Source organism: Amblyomma mixtum, chromosome 6 (genome assembly GCF_055824585.1).
Source record: "Amblyomma mixtum isolate Tamu chromosome 6, ASM5582458v1, whole genome shotgun sequence".
Classification (NCBI taxonomy): domain Eukaryota; kingdom Metazoa; phylum Arthropoda; class Arachnida; order Ixodida; family Ixodidae; genus Amblyomma; species Amblyomma mixtum.
This window is the reverse complement of record NC_143017.1, coordinates 61,848,103-61,861,065: the sequence shown is the minus strand read 5'-3', so window position 1 is coordinate 61,861,065 and position 12,963 is coordinate 61,848,103. Positions and strand designations below refer to the sequence as shown.

Here is a 12,963-nt window from a genome sequence, read left to right as displayed (position 1 = left end):
AGACAGAGACTTCAACTGCGGTGGCGAAAGGTAGGAGGCAGTTCCGCAATAACGTTTGAGGTGATAAACGCACACAATGACCTATCGGTTACCGTTGGACGAGCGGGGAAACGGGCCGAGGAGGTCGAGACCTGCTTGTTCTTATAGTGTTCTTGGAGGTGTCACAAGATGGAAACGTCCCGGCGGAGAAGTCGGAAGCTTGAACCACTGACACCTCGCGCAGGTGGCCACGTAGCGCTGAACCATGCGACGCATTTTTGGCCGGTAAAAATGTCTTATGGCCCAGCTAAGGGTCCTGGCAACCCAAAGTGCCCGGCCATGACGACATCATGCATTGCGTGTAAAAGAGAGGAATACAGAGCAGCCGGAACGACGAGGAGAATGCCCGCACCTCCAGAAGACTAATTCGTTCTGTAGAGTAAAAGCGGCGCCAAGCGTTCATCTTTGCCACTGCGGAAGTCGAGAGTGGCGCCGCACTGGAGTAAAAAGTTACTACCCAGGAAGCTGTCGTGCGTAGAACGAGGGAGCACCGTGAACTCAGTTCGGAACACGTGGCCAGTGAACACGACATTTGCAGAACAGATACCAATCGGAACCAATGATTCGCCCCCTGCGCCACGGAATGTGACAGCACTATTTCAAGCGAACATTATTTTACGACCGAGACGGTTCTTGAATGATAAACTCATCACCGACACTGCGGAAACAGTGCCCACTAAGGCCATGACGCAAATGACGACCTCTAACACTACGAGGCGGTTGTTTAACATAACGACTGGCAGAGGAATTGGCAATATCGATTACCCTATGACCGCTCCTCCATCAGCCGCACACGCTAGTTTCCCGATGACGGTGGGGGAAGAAGTTGGGGAGAAGGTGAGCGGTGAGAGCGGTGCGGGGGTGGAGTCAGCCTTCGGCCATAGGCAGGGGAGTCGTTCCGTGGTGGTGCGTAATTGCATTGCGGCTAAGAAGATGTAAAGATAAGGTCACGAAAAGGCGCATTAGAATTCGGATGAGGGTTCGACCATTGGCGCTGTCAGCGGGAAATCTGTCCCCGGCAACGGCAAAATCTGGAGATGTGACCGATCAGACCGGGTCGGTAACAAACTAGTGGATCGCGAGGGCACAAGGTGTGACACTCCTCGTAGCCAGTGTCGAAGCGGCCATCGTACTCCTGCTGCCGCTGGTGACGTTGCGGACGAGTTGGAGCACTGGGGTAGGGACGGGTGATCCGGGCAGCGTAGTTGTAAGCGTTGTGAGTTTCACATGTAGGGTAGGGACTGTACAAACTCCAAGGGAAGGAGCGGTGGGCCGAAGCTGCCTGCAGAGGACAGCTCTCATACGGAACCTCACCGCGGCGACCAAGATCGTGATGCCAGGAGAGTTCTTCACGGATGGTTTGACGAATGATGTCAGGAAGATTCACAGGATTCACAGGCTCATGGGAATCCGCACTAGCGATGGTGGTGCCTTTAGGCAGTCGGCCGAACTTGGGAGCAATTCGACGTAGCTTAAGAGTTTCAAACGGGCGGCAGTGCTTGATGATGTCCGCGGGAGGGGCTAAGTTGACTTTACTACTATGAAAACTATAGACGACCTGTGCAATGCCCTTAAGTAGATGGCCAACGCAGATCTTCGTCGCACATAAGTTCATTAATGACTTTGCAGAGCTTGAGTACCTCCTCTATGTATGTCGTGCACGTTTCACCAGGAACTTGCGCTCCCTGAAGGAAAGACCGCTCAGCGCATTTTCTTTTCGCAAGCCTATCCACGAAGCAGTTGCGGAGCTCTTCCACGAAGCGGTCTCAGCTCGTTAAGGACGCTTCATGGTTTTAAACCATGTTAACGCGGTACCGTCCAGAAAGAAAACAGCATTGGCCAGCTCAACAGTGGCATCCCAACGGTTGCATTTGCTCACCCACTGGTAACTGGTGAGCCATTCATCCACGTCTTCGTCAGCCTTGCCGGAAAACGTCCATGGCGCGCGGCAGTGCAGCCAAGCCGGCGCTACTGCGCCGGTCTGACTGGCGTCGGCTTCTTGGGTCATTTTCACGGGGAACGGGTGCAGTCTGGCAAGTGTTTGGCTCCAGCGATTTAGAGAGGGGTCAGTGGTGATCCACCCAGCACCTGCACCACAATGTTACCGGTTCTATGTACAAAGGCTATTTACATGGGCAGGTCGACCCGAGCCTGGTGCATCAGCAGGATAATACCGAGCTTCTTGGTGTTGTTGCTGTTGTCCTAAAGATAATGAAGCGTCTCCACTGCGAGGGATTGGCCAAGACACAGGCAGTGACTGACAGGTGCTCGAAACGTTAAAAACGAATTAAAATTAAAGTCGTAATTTAAAGGTAATAATAACAACAACAATAGTATTAATAACAATAAGTAAATAACAGTAGAGTTAGGGTTCGGGCTAGGGGGTAGTCAACATGAGGATACATAGCGCACAATATTCAAGGAACACAACACGAGCGCGCTCGTGTTCTGTCCCTTGAATATTGTGCGCTATGGATCCTCATAGGTAAATAAGTAAAAGGTATTCAGGTCTGTTTATTCAAATAAACAAATCAAACAATGTGAGATCGATGACTGAAAGAGCGCTTGTTTTAAGAGGGCTTCTTTCTTGCTTGCGCACTACTTCGTTGTTCTTTCAAGATCCATAGGTACGCGTGACAACATTTCATCTACCTATCAGTTTTCTTAACGAAACACGCAGCGCTACCTCCAGATATGTTTCAAAAGAAAGCGGCACAAAATATCCGTGCGAAGACTGAGTTACTGTGGGCATGGCCTTCATACATTGTACGCTATGATTCTAAAGATGCAAGAATTTCATTCTGGCCTATTACTTTTTGTTAGAACAAGGAAAAGGCACAGTATCAAATCGGCGCTTTCACTAAAAATGTTCTGCTGTTTTAAAAAGATGCATTTAGAGGTAGATCACTGCTTTTTTCGGCATAACATTTGTAGCGGTGTAGCGCATGAAGAACGAGCTATGACGTGCGAACTATCAGGCTGGTTACTGATGCCGAGAAGTTCGCTTTTTAAGTTTTACTGCTCTTTTGTTTTTTAAGTTTTACTCTATTTTATTGAGAGGCCTGTAGCCCACCGAAGAAATATGATTATCATGTTTTAAAATTCCGAAAACATAGTTAGCCTCGTCGTTGTGCCCACAAAATCGCCATTTCGGCCAGTTGCGTGAAATGGAGGGGATGCTTCGTGTGCAAGTTTTAAAGCGAAAAGCTTAACTACGCCGGTCAAAGCCGAGCTTCGCGTGAGCCGAAGTGGTGAGTTATGCGCATGCGCGAAACCGAGTGACGTCACGCGCCGCGCAGGTGGTCGCTCCTCGCCGCTGCCGCAGCCATCGCCGCCGCCGACTCCGTCGCCTGATCTTTCGGGGCAGCCGCGTGACATTGCGCATGTGCGTCGCCTCCTCGCTGTCGCTACAACTGCGCGCTTCGCCTCCTCGCCCCCGGTTTGACCTTTCGTTGCAGCCGCGTGTTTGCCGCGTCGCAGCCGGCAACCCACCTCTCCGCATTTCTGCGGGCAGTTTTAACCGCGCCGATTTCCGTCTCCTCCTCTTCCTCCTCCGTACAGGCAGTGTGTGGACGGCCGAACACCTCCACCGCTATCGTGGTGCTCCCAGTGCATTGTGCGCTAACTGCGACAGCCATGACGTCAAACCTAGCATAACTGAAGTTTTTCGCATGTAAATCCAGGCTTAACCAGAGCTAAGCCACTGCCTAATTTTTTACGGAAGCGTTTGTATTCTTTGGTTTGGAATAGCTCTAAGCGAGTTGAAGCGCTGTCTGAAAGGAAAGGCACTCTTAAGCGGTATATTTTAGCTTCGGATGGCCGCTGGATGCTTGATATTCTATCCTTCTTCTATCCTAGCAGATGTCGCTGTCGTAAACGGCTCTGCTGCACTATATGCAGTTGTTCCCAAGGGAAACTTGAAGAACAGTCGATGCTTACCGGTGCAGCTGCCGATGACAGTGCCACCGGTATTCTTTTTTCACGATGCGTTCAAGAAAGCACTATGACAAGATGGTTGGGATAAAAAAAACTTGGAAAAGCACAACATGGTGTTATTTACTCAGCATGCACAAGTATCGGGAAGCGGATAACCACTCATCCAAGACTCGAAAGTAAACGAAAATATCTTGCGGCTCCAGTGGTGCAATGCTCCGAAACTTCTTTGCCAGCCCAACAGTCAGCATCACAAGAAGTGGCTTGTAGAGATTGTTTAGTGCAGTTCATACACGTTAATCTGTTGTACTGGACCTGCAAACTCTTGGTGGAACGGTCTCGACAACAATATGGCAAAATGAAGGGCACATAGCGCACTTCTCGGTGTTCCTTACCAAACTATTGTGCAGATAAGCCTTTGTCTATAGTGCGTCTATTACAACCGTGAGGGAAAAATTAACTGAAAGGAGAACATTACTCAGGGCGCACTTTCAGTGCCCCTTTCACAGAGAAAGATTCGATTTGAGTGTGGAACACTGGTGGGAAAGCCCAAAACATTGAATTTAATCTTCGCTTAGGTTTGGTTTTATTTTATTGGGGTTTAACGTCCCAAAGCGACTGAGGCTATGAGGGACGCCGTAGTGAAGGGCTCCGGAAATTTAGACCACCTGGGGTTCTTTAACGTGCACTGACATCGCACAACACACGGGCCGCTAGAATTTCGCCTTCAAGAAATTCAGCCGCCACGGCCGGGATCGAACCCGCGTCTTTCGGGTCAGCAGCCGAGCGCCGTAGCCACTGAGCCACCGCGGCGGGGTTCTTCGCTTAGGGGAACGCAGTTTGTTTAATGCAGCAATTATTTTGGATTTAAAATACTTGCATACAATTAACAATGCCGTGTTTTTAACATGCTTCCTAATGGCTTTACAGGGGAAGAGAGGAAGCAGATAACTTGAATATGAGCCACCATGAAAACAAATAAATGAATGCTTTAATACTTAAAGATTAGTTTAATTCAGATATTTTTTTCACTCTGTTTTCATACGTCGCTTATCAAAATGTTTGAAAATGCTCTACTGCAAGTGGCAATCAATATTCATGTTGTTTCCTAACGCAGCGCTCATTACAATGACAAGCAATAGTAGCCAGCTCAACTTTAACAAAACTTTTACATTCAAATGCACTTTGCTGCTTTCGAAACTTCTTTAGAGACCACATCTCGAACGGCCGCTCTGAAGAATGTGATTTTGACAAGAAAAATAGATTACCTATCTTTAAAGAAGGCTTGAATTTTCAAGTCAGATTTTGTGCTTTTTCGTGCTTTTTAAAGCAAAAACAGGAAGAGCAAGAGCAATGAACGTGCGACCCGCATATAGAACACGTATATGCTGCTCTCATGTTATAAAATGCACCTCATATCTATACCTCACAAGATCAGGAACTCATATTGCTTCCGACCCTTCCGCAGACCTATGACCTCCGCTATATTGCCTTTTTGAAACGTATTGTAGCGACAGATAAACAGCATTCCTAGAGTGTGCCAGACGGATATTTGCTCACGCTTCTGTGGAACCGCTGAATCTTTTACCGTTTGATAAATTCGGTCAGCCTTAAGATGCAAATCTCTTGACAAAAGTGATTGCAACATGGCTAAAAAATTAGTGCTAAAATGTCATTACCAATAAGCCAATAAGAGCAGTCATACGGCTATAAAGGAAAGCTATGCAGCTCGAACGTAAATTGGTTTACACAAACAACTGAATGCAGAAAAAAGTTGCCGACGATTATGTTACCTCTTAACGCAAAATTTGAGCGCAGCTCATCAGTTGTTTCATCATCATGATAGAAACTTTATTGTATGCAGGGGAGTTTGGGGCTCACAGACCCCTGGGCCCCCGCACAGCCCCACTGCACTCAAACGTTCATGTTCCTGCGGACCATGACGTCGGCAGCCCGGCTGGTTTCGATGGCCTGTTTGGCCGGGTCCGCGGAGCGAGGCAAGGTCGCCCATGCCTCCAAGTGGTGAAGTGATCCAGGCCCCGCGGGGGAGGGCCCGCCGGGCAGAGGAAGAAGATGTGGGAAAGGGTAGCGGAGGGATCCTGGCAGAGGGCACAGGAACGGCTAGTGTAGTGATATCGTGATTGCAGATAGGGGGACGGGAGGGTGCGCGTCTGGAGGCGTCGCCAGAGCGTCTGGTGGTAGTTGTCTTGGGAAGGGTGGGGTGGGGGGTAGAGCAGGTGCGCGAAGGTATGCGTCAGATCGCTGAAGGAGTGCACGCGATCCCGCGGGAATCCCAGATTGGAGGCCGACGGCACCCGGTTTAAAGAACCTCGGGCTAACGCATTGGCTGCATCGTTACCAGGATTCCCGGAGTGCGCAGGCATCCATATCAGCTCCATATGGCGGGGCTGGTGGACGGCAGGAGAGCTCAGTATGCTAAACGCCGGACGTGAACTAGCCCTCGCGCGAAATTCAGTATCGCGGTTTTGCAGTCCGATATTATGTAGCGTGTTTCCGTGTGTGGAAGCGCATAGGCGATGGCTGCTTCCTCTGCTGCCTCCGAGGAGGTGACAGAGGGGAGGGGGACAGTAGCAAGAAGCTGTAGGTGGGAGTTGGCGACGGCCACCACCGCTTCCTCACCCATGCATGCGGCGTCTACCCATACCGCATCCGATTCGGAGCCGTAGTATTTGCGGAGCGCCTTTGCAGGGCTTGGCGGTGCGACTCATGATACTGGGGGTGCATGTTGCGAGGGAGAGGTTTGATGAGAAGTTCTCGGTGGAGGGGCTGAGGGATGGGGAGGAGGGTAGGGTCATTCGCTGGGATATGAATGTCTAGACACTCCAGGATATGGCGACCAGTGGATGTTTGTGTGAGTCGCAAGTATTGCGCTTGGCGATGGGCTTCCACAAGCTCCCCAACTGTGTTGTGGAGGCCCAGGTGTAGAAGGCGTTCTGTTGAAGTGCTAACTGGCAGGTGTAGGGCCGTCTTGAACGCAGTGCGTAGCATGACATCCAAGGTGGCCGTTTCTTGTCTGGTGAGTCGGAGATGGGGAATTGCGTATAAGAAACGGCTGAGGTCGAAGGCATGAATTAAACGACATAGGCCATGCTCCTTCATGCCTCTGTGGTGGCCCGAAGCTCTGCGGATTAGGTGCGATATCACGCATGTCACCTGCTTGAGCTTCTTGAGGGTTACGGTGTTTTTGCCATTGTTCTGGATGTGGAGTCGCAGAACCCGGAGAGTATCCACCTCCCGGATGGGAGAGCCATTAAGCTCAATGACAATGGGTGCGGTGGGGTATCCGCGGGTCGTTGGGTGGAGAATAAAGAGCTCAGACTTCTCTGGGGAGCACGAAAGTCCGATGCTCTGGGCGTGGTGTTGTGTGAGTGTGGTGGCGTTTTGTAAGGTGCCCTCTAGGTCGCCATCACTACCGTAGGTGGTCGAGAATGTAATGTCGTCCGCATAGAGGGTGTGTTTAGATTAGATATGGTAGACAGTTTCCAGGCGAGGAGGATGAGGGTGGCGTTGAATAGGAAAGGAGAGAGGACGGACCCCTGTGGTGTGCCGACGCTCCTAAGGGTGTAGGGTGGGGAGGCAAGGGGGCCAAAATGAACGTCAGCCGTGCGGTCCGTGAGAAAAGCCTGAATGTAGGTGTACATCCGTGCACCTATATTCAGGGGGGAGAGGCCAGTCAGAATAGCCTGATGTTCGACGCGATCAAAGGCTTCGGAGAGATCCAAAGCCAGGACTGCCTTTGTGTGGGCCGGGATATCCGGATCGAAGATGTGAGTGAGCTGCAGCATGGCGTCCTGAGCGGAGAGATGGGGGCGGAAACCCACCAGGCTGTGCGGGTAAAGGACGCTGTCCGCCATGTATAGTGTCAATCTCGCTAGCGCCGCGCACTGGAACAGTTTTCCAAGAAACGAAGTGAGCGAGATCAGGCGTAGGTTTTCTAATGTAAGGGGCTTGTTCGGTTTTGGTAGGAATATTATCTTGGCGTGCCGCCAGGAAAGGGGGAGGGTGCCCTCCGCCCAGCACTTGTTGAAGTAATCTGTAATGTGGGTGACTGATTGGTCATCGAGGTTGTGGAGCATAGAATTGGAAATCTTGTCAAGACCCAGCGCCGAATTCGTGCGGAGAGTCAGGAGGGCCGCTCTGACTTCCGCCTCAGATATATCGGCGTCCAGTTCTGGGTTAGGCTGGCCTATGTAAGAGGGCATAGGGTCAGGTGTGCTGGGTGGGGTGTATGTCCGTTGAAGGGTGTCTAGGAGTGCGTCCGAGTTGCTGTTGTGTGCGTGTAAGAGGCGCATGACATGGTGTTGTGTACAGGATTTGGACTGTGTGGGAACTATAAGATGTCTAAGGAGTTGCAAAGCTCGCTTGTTGGACAGTTTGGCGGCCAGTCCGTCGCGAACTTGCCCCCAGTTAGAGCGGCAGAGCTCCTCCGCGCGTTGTTGTATCTGCGTTTGTAGCGCGGCCAGCCGCTGTTTAAGCTTTCTGTTGAGCTTGTTGCGTTTCCAGCGCTCGAGGAGGCTGTGGTAGGCCTCCAAGAGGTGAGCAAGGCGAGAGTCTAGGGTGGGGGTGTCTTGTGTTGTTGCGATGTGTTGGATGTTGTGATGAACATCGGTCGTAAGTGATTGTACCCATTCGTTGATGTCCGTAATAGGTGTGTTTGGGAGGTCTTTCCGCGATACGCGGATGGCGTCCCAGTTCACCAGCTTGTGAGTGAGGTAGGTAGGGCGGGGTTGTTTGAAGGGGAGCGAGATATTAATGATGTATTGATCGCTTCCCAGTGTGTATTGTGTTCTTGTGCAAGTGTTTCAACGGAGGGAGCGGCTGAGCGTCAGGTCCGGACTGGTGTCTATGTTGACGCTGTTTCGGATCCGCGTGGGTGTGTGAAAATTGTGAGTAGTGAGGCTCAGTTCGTTTACTACGGACCAGAGGCGCTGGCCACGGCCTGTGCTGGAACGGTAACCCCAGTCGGTGTGTGGCAGTTGATGTCCCCTCCAATGAGGAGAGGGTGCTTGCCTACGAGTCGGTGGAGGCCCCGCAGTAGTGTCTCCAGGGAAGACATCTAGTGAGGGGGGGGGGGGGGGGTGATATATATTTCTCAATAAAGTTGGAGGGCATTGTGTGTGTGTGGTGTATGATTTCCGTGATTACGCAGGGTGTCTCTGAAGTTATGGTGTGTGATTGGCGGGTGATCGAACAGTGTAGAAGTGTGGACACCGCGGGTTTGTCCGTGGCGCCTGACTGGTAGGACGTGAAACTAGGAAGGGAGGCCTTACTGGCCGTATCCTGGAGGAGGATGATTTGAGGCGTAGATGGGGGGGGGGGGGTAGGGTGAGGATGAGAACGATGAGTTGGAAAGGCGCTTGCTTGCCCCAGAAGCCACGGCAATTCCACTGGATAATGTGTAAATTAGGTTGTTGCCCTGCCATAGTGGAGCGCTTGGTGGTCCAGTATGGGAGGAGTCGGAGGGGAGGGGGGAGCGGGAGTGAGGGTCGGTGGTCGGTGGTTGGAGGTTGGTGTGGTTCATGATAGCGGTTTGCATGTGCTCTAGGTCTTGGATACGGGTATCCAGGTGGGCCAGTTTCATGTCGAATGTATGAATCAGGCGTGAGAACATTGGGTCTTTTTTTTTTCTCCAGTTGTGTGCAGATATAGTCGATTTTGGCATATATCCGGGCTTCTAAAGCCTTCAGTTTTGCGTCAGATTTTGCCTCGATGTTTTCAAGGTCTTCATGTGTGACCGGTGCGGGTTCTGTGGTGCGTTTCTTTTTGGGGGGCGGTTTCGGGGGTGAGGGTGTTTTGGTGTGAGTGGGAGCTACGGGTTGTGAAGGTAGGGTTGGTGGTGAGGGTGGTTGTGGGGTTTGTAAGAGGCAGGATACGCGACTCACTTCTTCCCGCAGGGTCCTGATCTCCTTGTCGCGAGGGTCCTATGGGGGGGGGGGGGGAGGGGTGGTCTGTTTGGAGATGGCTCCTGCTGCTCGGTCGGCCCATGACAGCTTTTGGGAGTCCTTTGGCCGTTCTCCCCTGGGACACGAGGTGGAGCGGGTGGCGGGGCTGTTCCTTGCGAACAATGTCTCTGGATGATTCCACCTTGCAATAGGTGTGGGGATGTGCAAGGGTGGATGTGAGCCTTCGCCCCCGGCTTTGCAACTCCCCGTGCCCGTCATGTGTGCGTCCCCGCATAATATGTATTGAGGAGTGCAGGAAGGATTAGGCTCCTTGGGGCGGGGTTTGCCACACCTTGGGCAGTTACTCGTACTCCGCAGCGGGCATGCGTCTGTTCTGTGGCCTGGTTGTCGGCAATTAATGCAACCGCCCATGTGGCCTCTGTAAAGGGTGCACCGGTGAAGCCCTCCTCCATAAAGGATTGTGCGAGGGACCGGTCCTTCTCGGAAGGTATTCGTTATAGATCTAGTGGTGCCCATGCATCGAGCATCCTCTATGGGAGCGCGGGGGATGCCGGTGATAAGATCCTTTAATAACTCCTTGGGGGTTTCATTCCAGTAGGCGTTTGAGATCACCCATTCGCACTGCGCCGTCCGGAGGGGCAATGTAGGCTGCTACGGCGTAGTCGTTGGCTTGGTATTGAATTTGGCTGATCGGGGCGAGTCTAAGCGCGTCTGCTTGATGTGGCGTGCTCATTGTGCAAGTGTTGTTTATAGGGTGTACACGTAGCTGGGTGCCGGTAGGCTTCTGGAGCGTACAGACAGCTTCTAAGATGGCTACGCGAAGCTGGCGTGGCGGTACCAAGGCGAGCTGAAGTCTGTAAGCGCGCGGAGCGAGAGGAAATGCAGCGCATCGGCTCCGCCATCTTTTGGCTGGAGCCACGGAATTACGGCCGGAACCCCGTCAACACAGCCGCGTCTGTCTTCGTGAAGTCGACAGGTACCTATGGACACCACTCACAAAGAGGTGGGGCAACATTTAAGCATTTTAGGCCCCATCCTCACTTGCGTTTTGTGGCGATGGCGCTAGGCCTAACGCCTACGCCGACGCCCGGCCATGAGTGAGTCACCCACCCGCGTCAAGATGGCTGCCCAAAACGTACAACACGGCTACGACCCGGACGCCATGGCCTGGACCGAGGTTCTCGGCGCCCGGGCATCACCACCTCAACACGACAAACAGGTGAGCAGCTGGGCTTAGATCGCTTCCTCCTCCCCCGTAACCGTCTCCGCACTCAACGCGGAAAACAAAAAAACAGATAGACGTGCTCCGGGCACAGAATGAGCATTTGCTCAACAATATTCACAATTTAGAGTCAAAATTCGCGTCCGTCGCACCGAGCCCGAAGAACTCGGACGCAATGGAGAGCGATGCGAAGATATCGCCTGCCCTCGTGAAAGCCTTCTCCGCTATGGAGGAGCGCTTAACCGCTAAATTGCGATCTACAATCGAGACCGCCATGGACCAGATCTTGACAAAGGTCAAATCTGCCGTCCCCGCAGTGGTCTCAAAACACATCTCGGACAACCCCCGCTTCCTCCGTCGGACGGGGCCCATTAGGGATGTATCCCAACCTTCAAAATTCAACCGTCTGATTAGTGATTCGGACAATGAGGACAGCTGCCTCGCTCCTTCCGTCATCACCCCCTTCATGGCGCAAGTAGCTGGCTTTGGGGCAGCCAATCCCTCCTTCCCCCCCCCCCCCCCCCGCCCCAGGAATTTTAAATCATGGTGAGACACCTTAATCAAAGGAGTTCTGCCATCTCCAATTTGGCCATGTCAACTTCAAAAACACAATGGAACTGCACAGGCTTTAAATACTGCACTAAGCGGGCCAATGTCCGCCTCTACGTCGAAACCTTCGAGTCCCTGCCAGCCTGATTGCCATTCCAGAAGCCAAGCCTGAGAGCCAGACTTTCAAATTCCGCGCGTTCCAACAGGATCCCGCTTGTTGTCTTCTCGTTCAGAAAGCCTACACAGCCAACTTAGTGGATCTCAACCTCCAGCTTGAGCATTCCTATGTAATGGTGACTATCCTCCCACTCCGCCGCAGGCACCCGCCGTTGCATATACTCAACGTGTACTGCTCTCCCAAACTCAAGCGAGTGACTTTTGCGGACCTTTTTAGCCGCGCGCTAAGAGTAGCGGGTCACGATCCCTTACTGACTGCGGGCGACTTTAGCTCTCCCAATCAGCTGTGGGGATATCGCAAGGAGTCGCGCGGAGGTAAGCTGGCTGAACCTGCGTCCCCGTTGGGCCTCACCCTCCACATGGGCGCCGTCCACCCAATACGGCTAGGAAATTCCGTGACACGGTATACGTGTCCCGAGTTAACCTTCACTCGCCACATACGACACGCAGACTGGCTCAACACCGAGGAAACCCTTGGTAGCGACCACTGCATCCTTAACACTACACTAAGCACACGCCACCTCAAGCGTCCCAGAACACAAGTCCGTATCCCAGAATGGACGAAATTCAGGCAAAATTTTCACTCACTTGCTAATACACCATTTCCGAGCAAGGCTAGCCAGCATGGTCCCGACTGGTGCTGACACACCTTTGCTCGCATGAAACTCGGATCCAGCTCTCAGAGGCGGTGACGGACGTAGATGACCACCCTCTACACCTCTGGGAAGCCCGTCGCAGCCTCGTCCGCCGTTGGCGACGCCAGAAACATAATAGAAAGCTTAAAGCTCGAATTGTCGAGCTTACCTAGAAAGCGGCAGAGTACGCGGCCCAACTTGCCGGCTCCAACTCGGTGAAAAGATACAACAATGCCGCGCGACAAATGTCCAGCCGCAACACGTGGCGTCTCTTTCGAGCCCTAATCGACCAAACCCAAACACGAACCGAAACACAAAAACATTTGCAGCGAGCCATGCACGCTTTTCCTGGCAACACAACTCAACTGGCACAGAAACTTCGGGACCAGTATCGGTGTACAGCCCTAGACCCCTGTGGATCTGCGTACTCTTATGCAGGCAAGGAGAACATGGAGCTGTATCAGCCTATCCAGCTCCATGATCT

At 52.3% G+C, this 12,963-nt stretch overlaps 1 pseudogene; it reads right to left on the bottom strand.

The window, feature by feature from the left end:
* Nucleotides 1-835: 835 nt before the first annotated feature.
* LOC149339231 (uncharacterized) lies at nt 836-9,049 on the bottom strand (annotated as a pseudogene).
* Nucleotides 9,050-12,963: the final 3,914 nt, after the last annotated feature.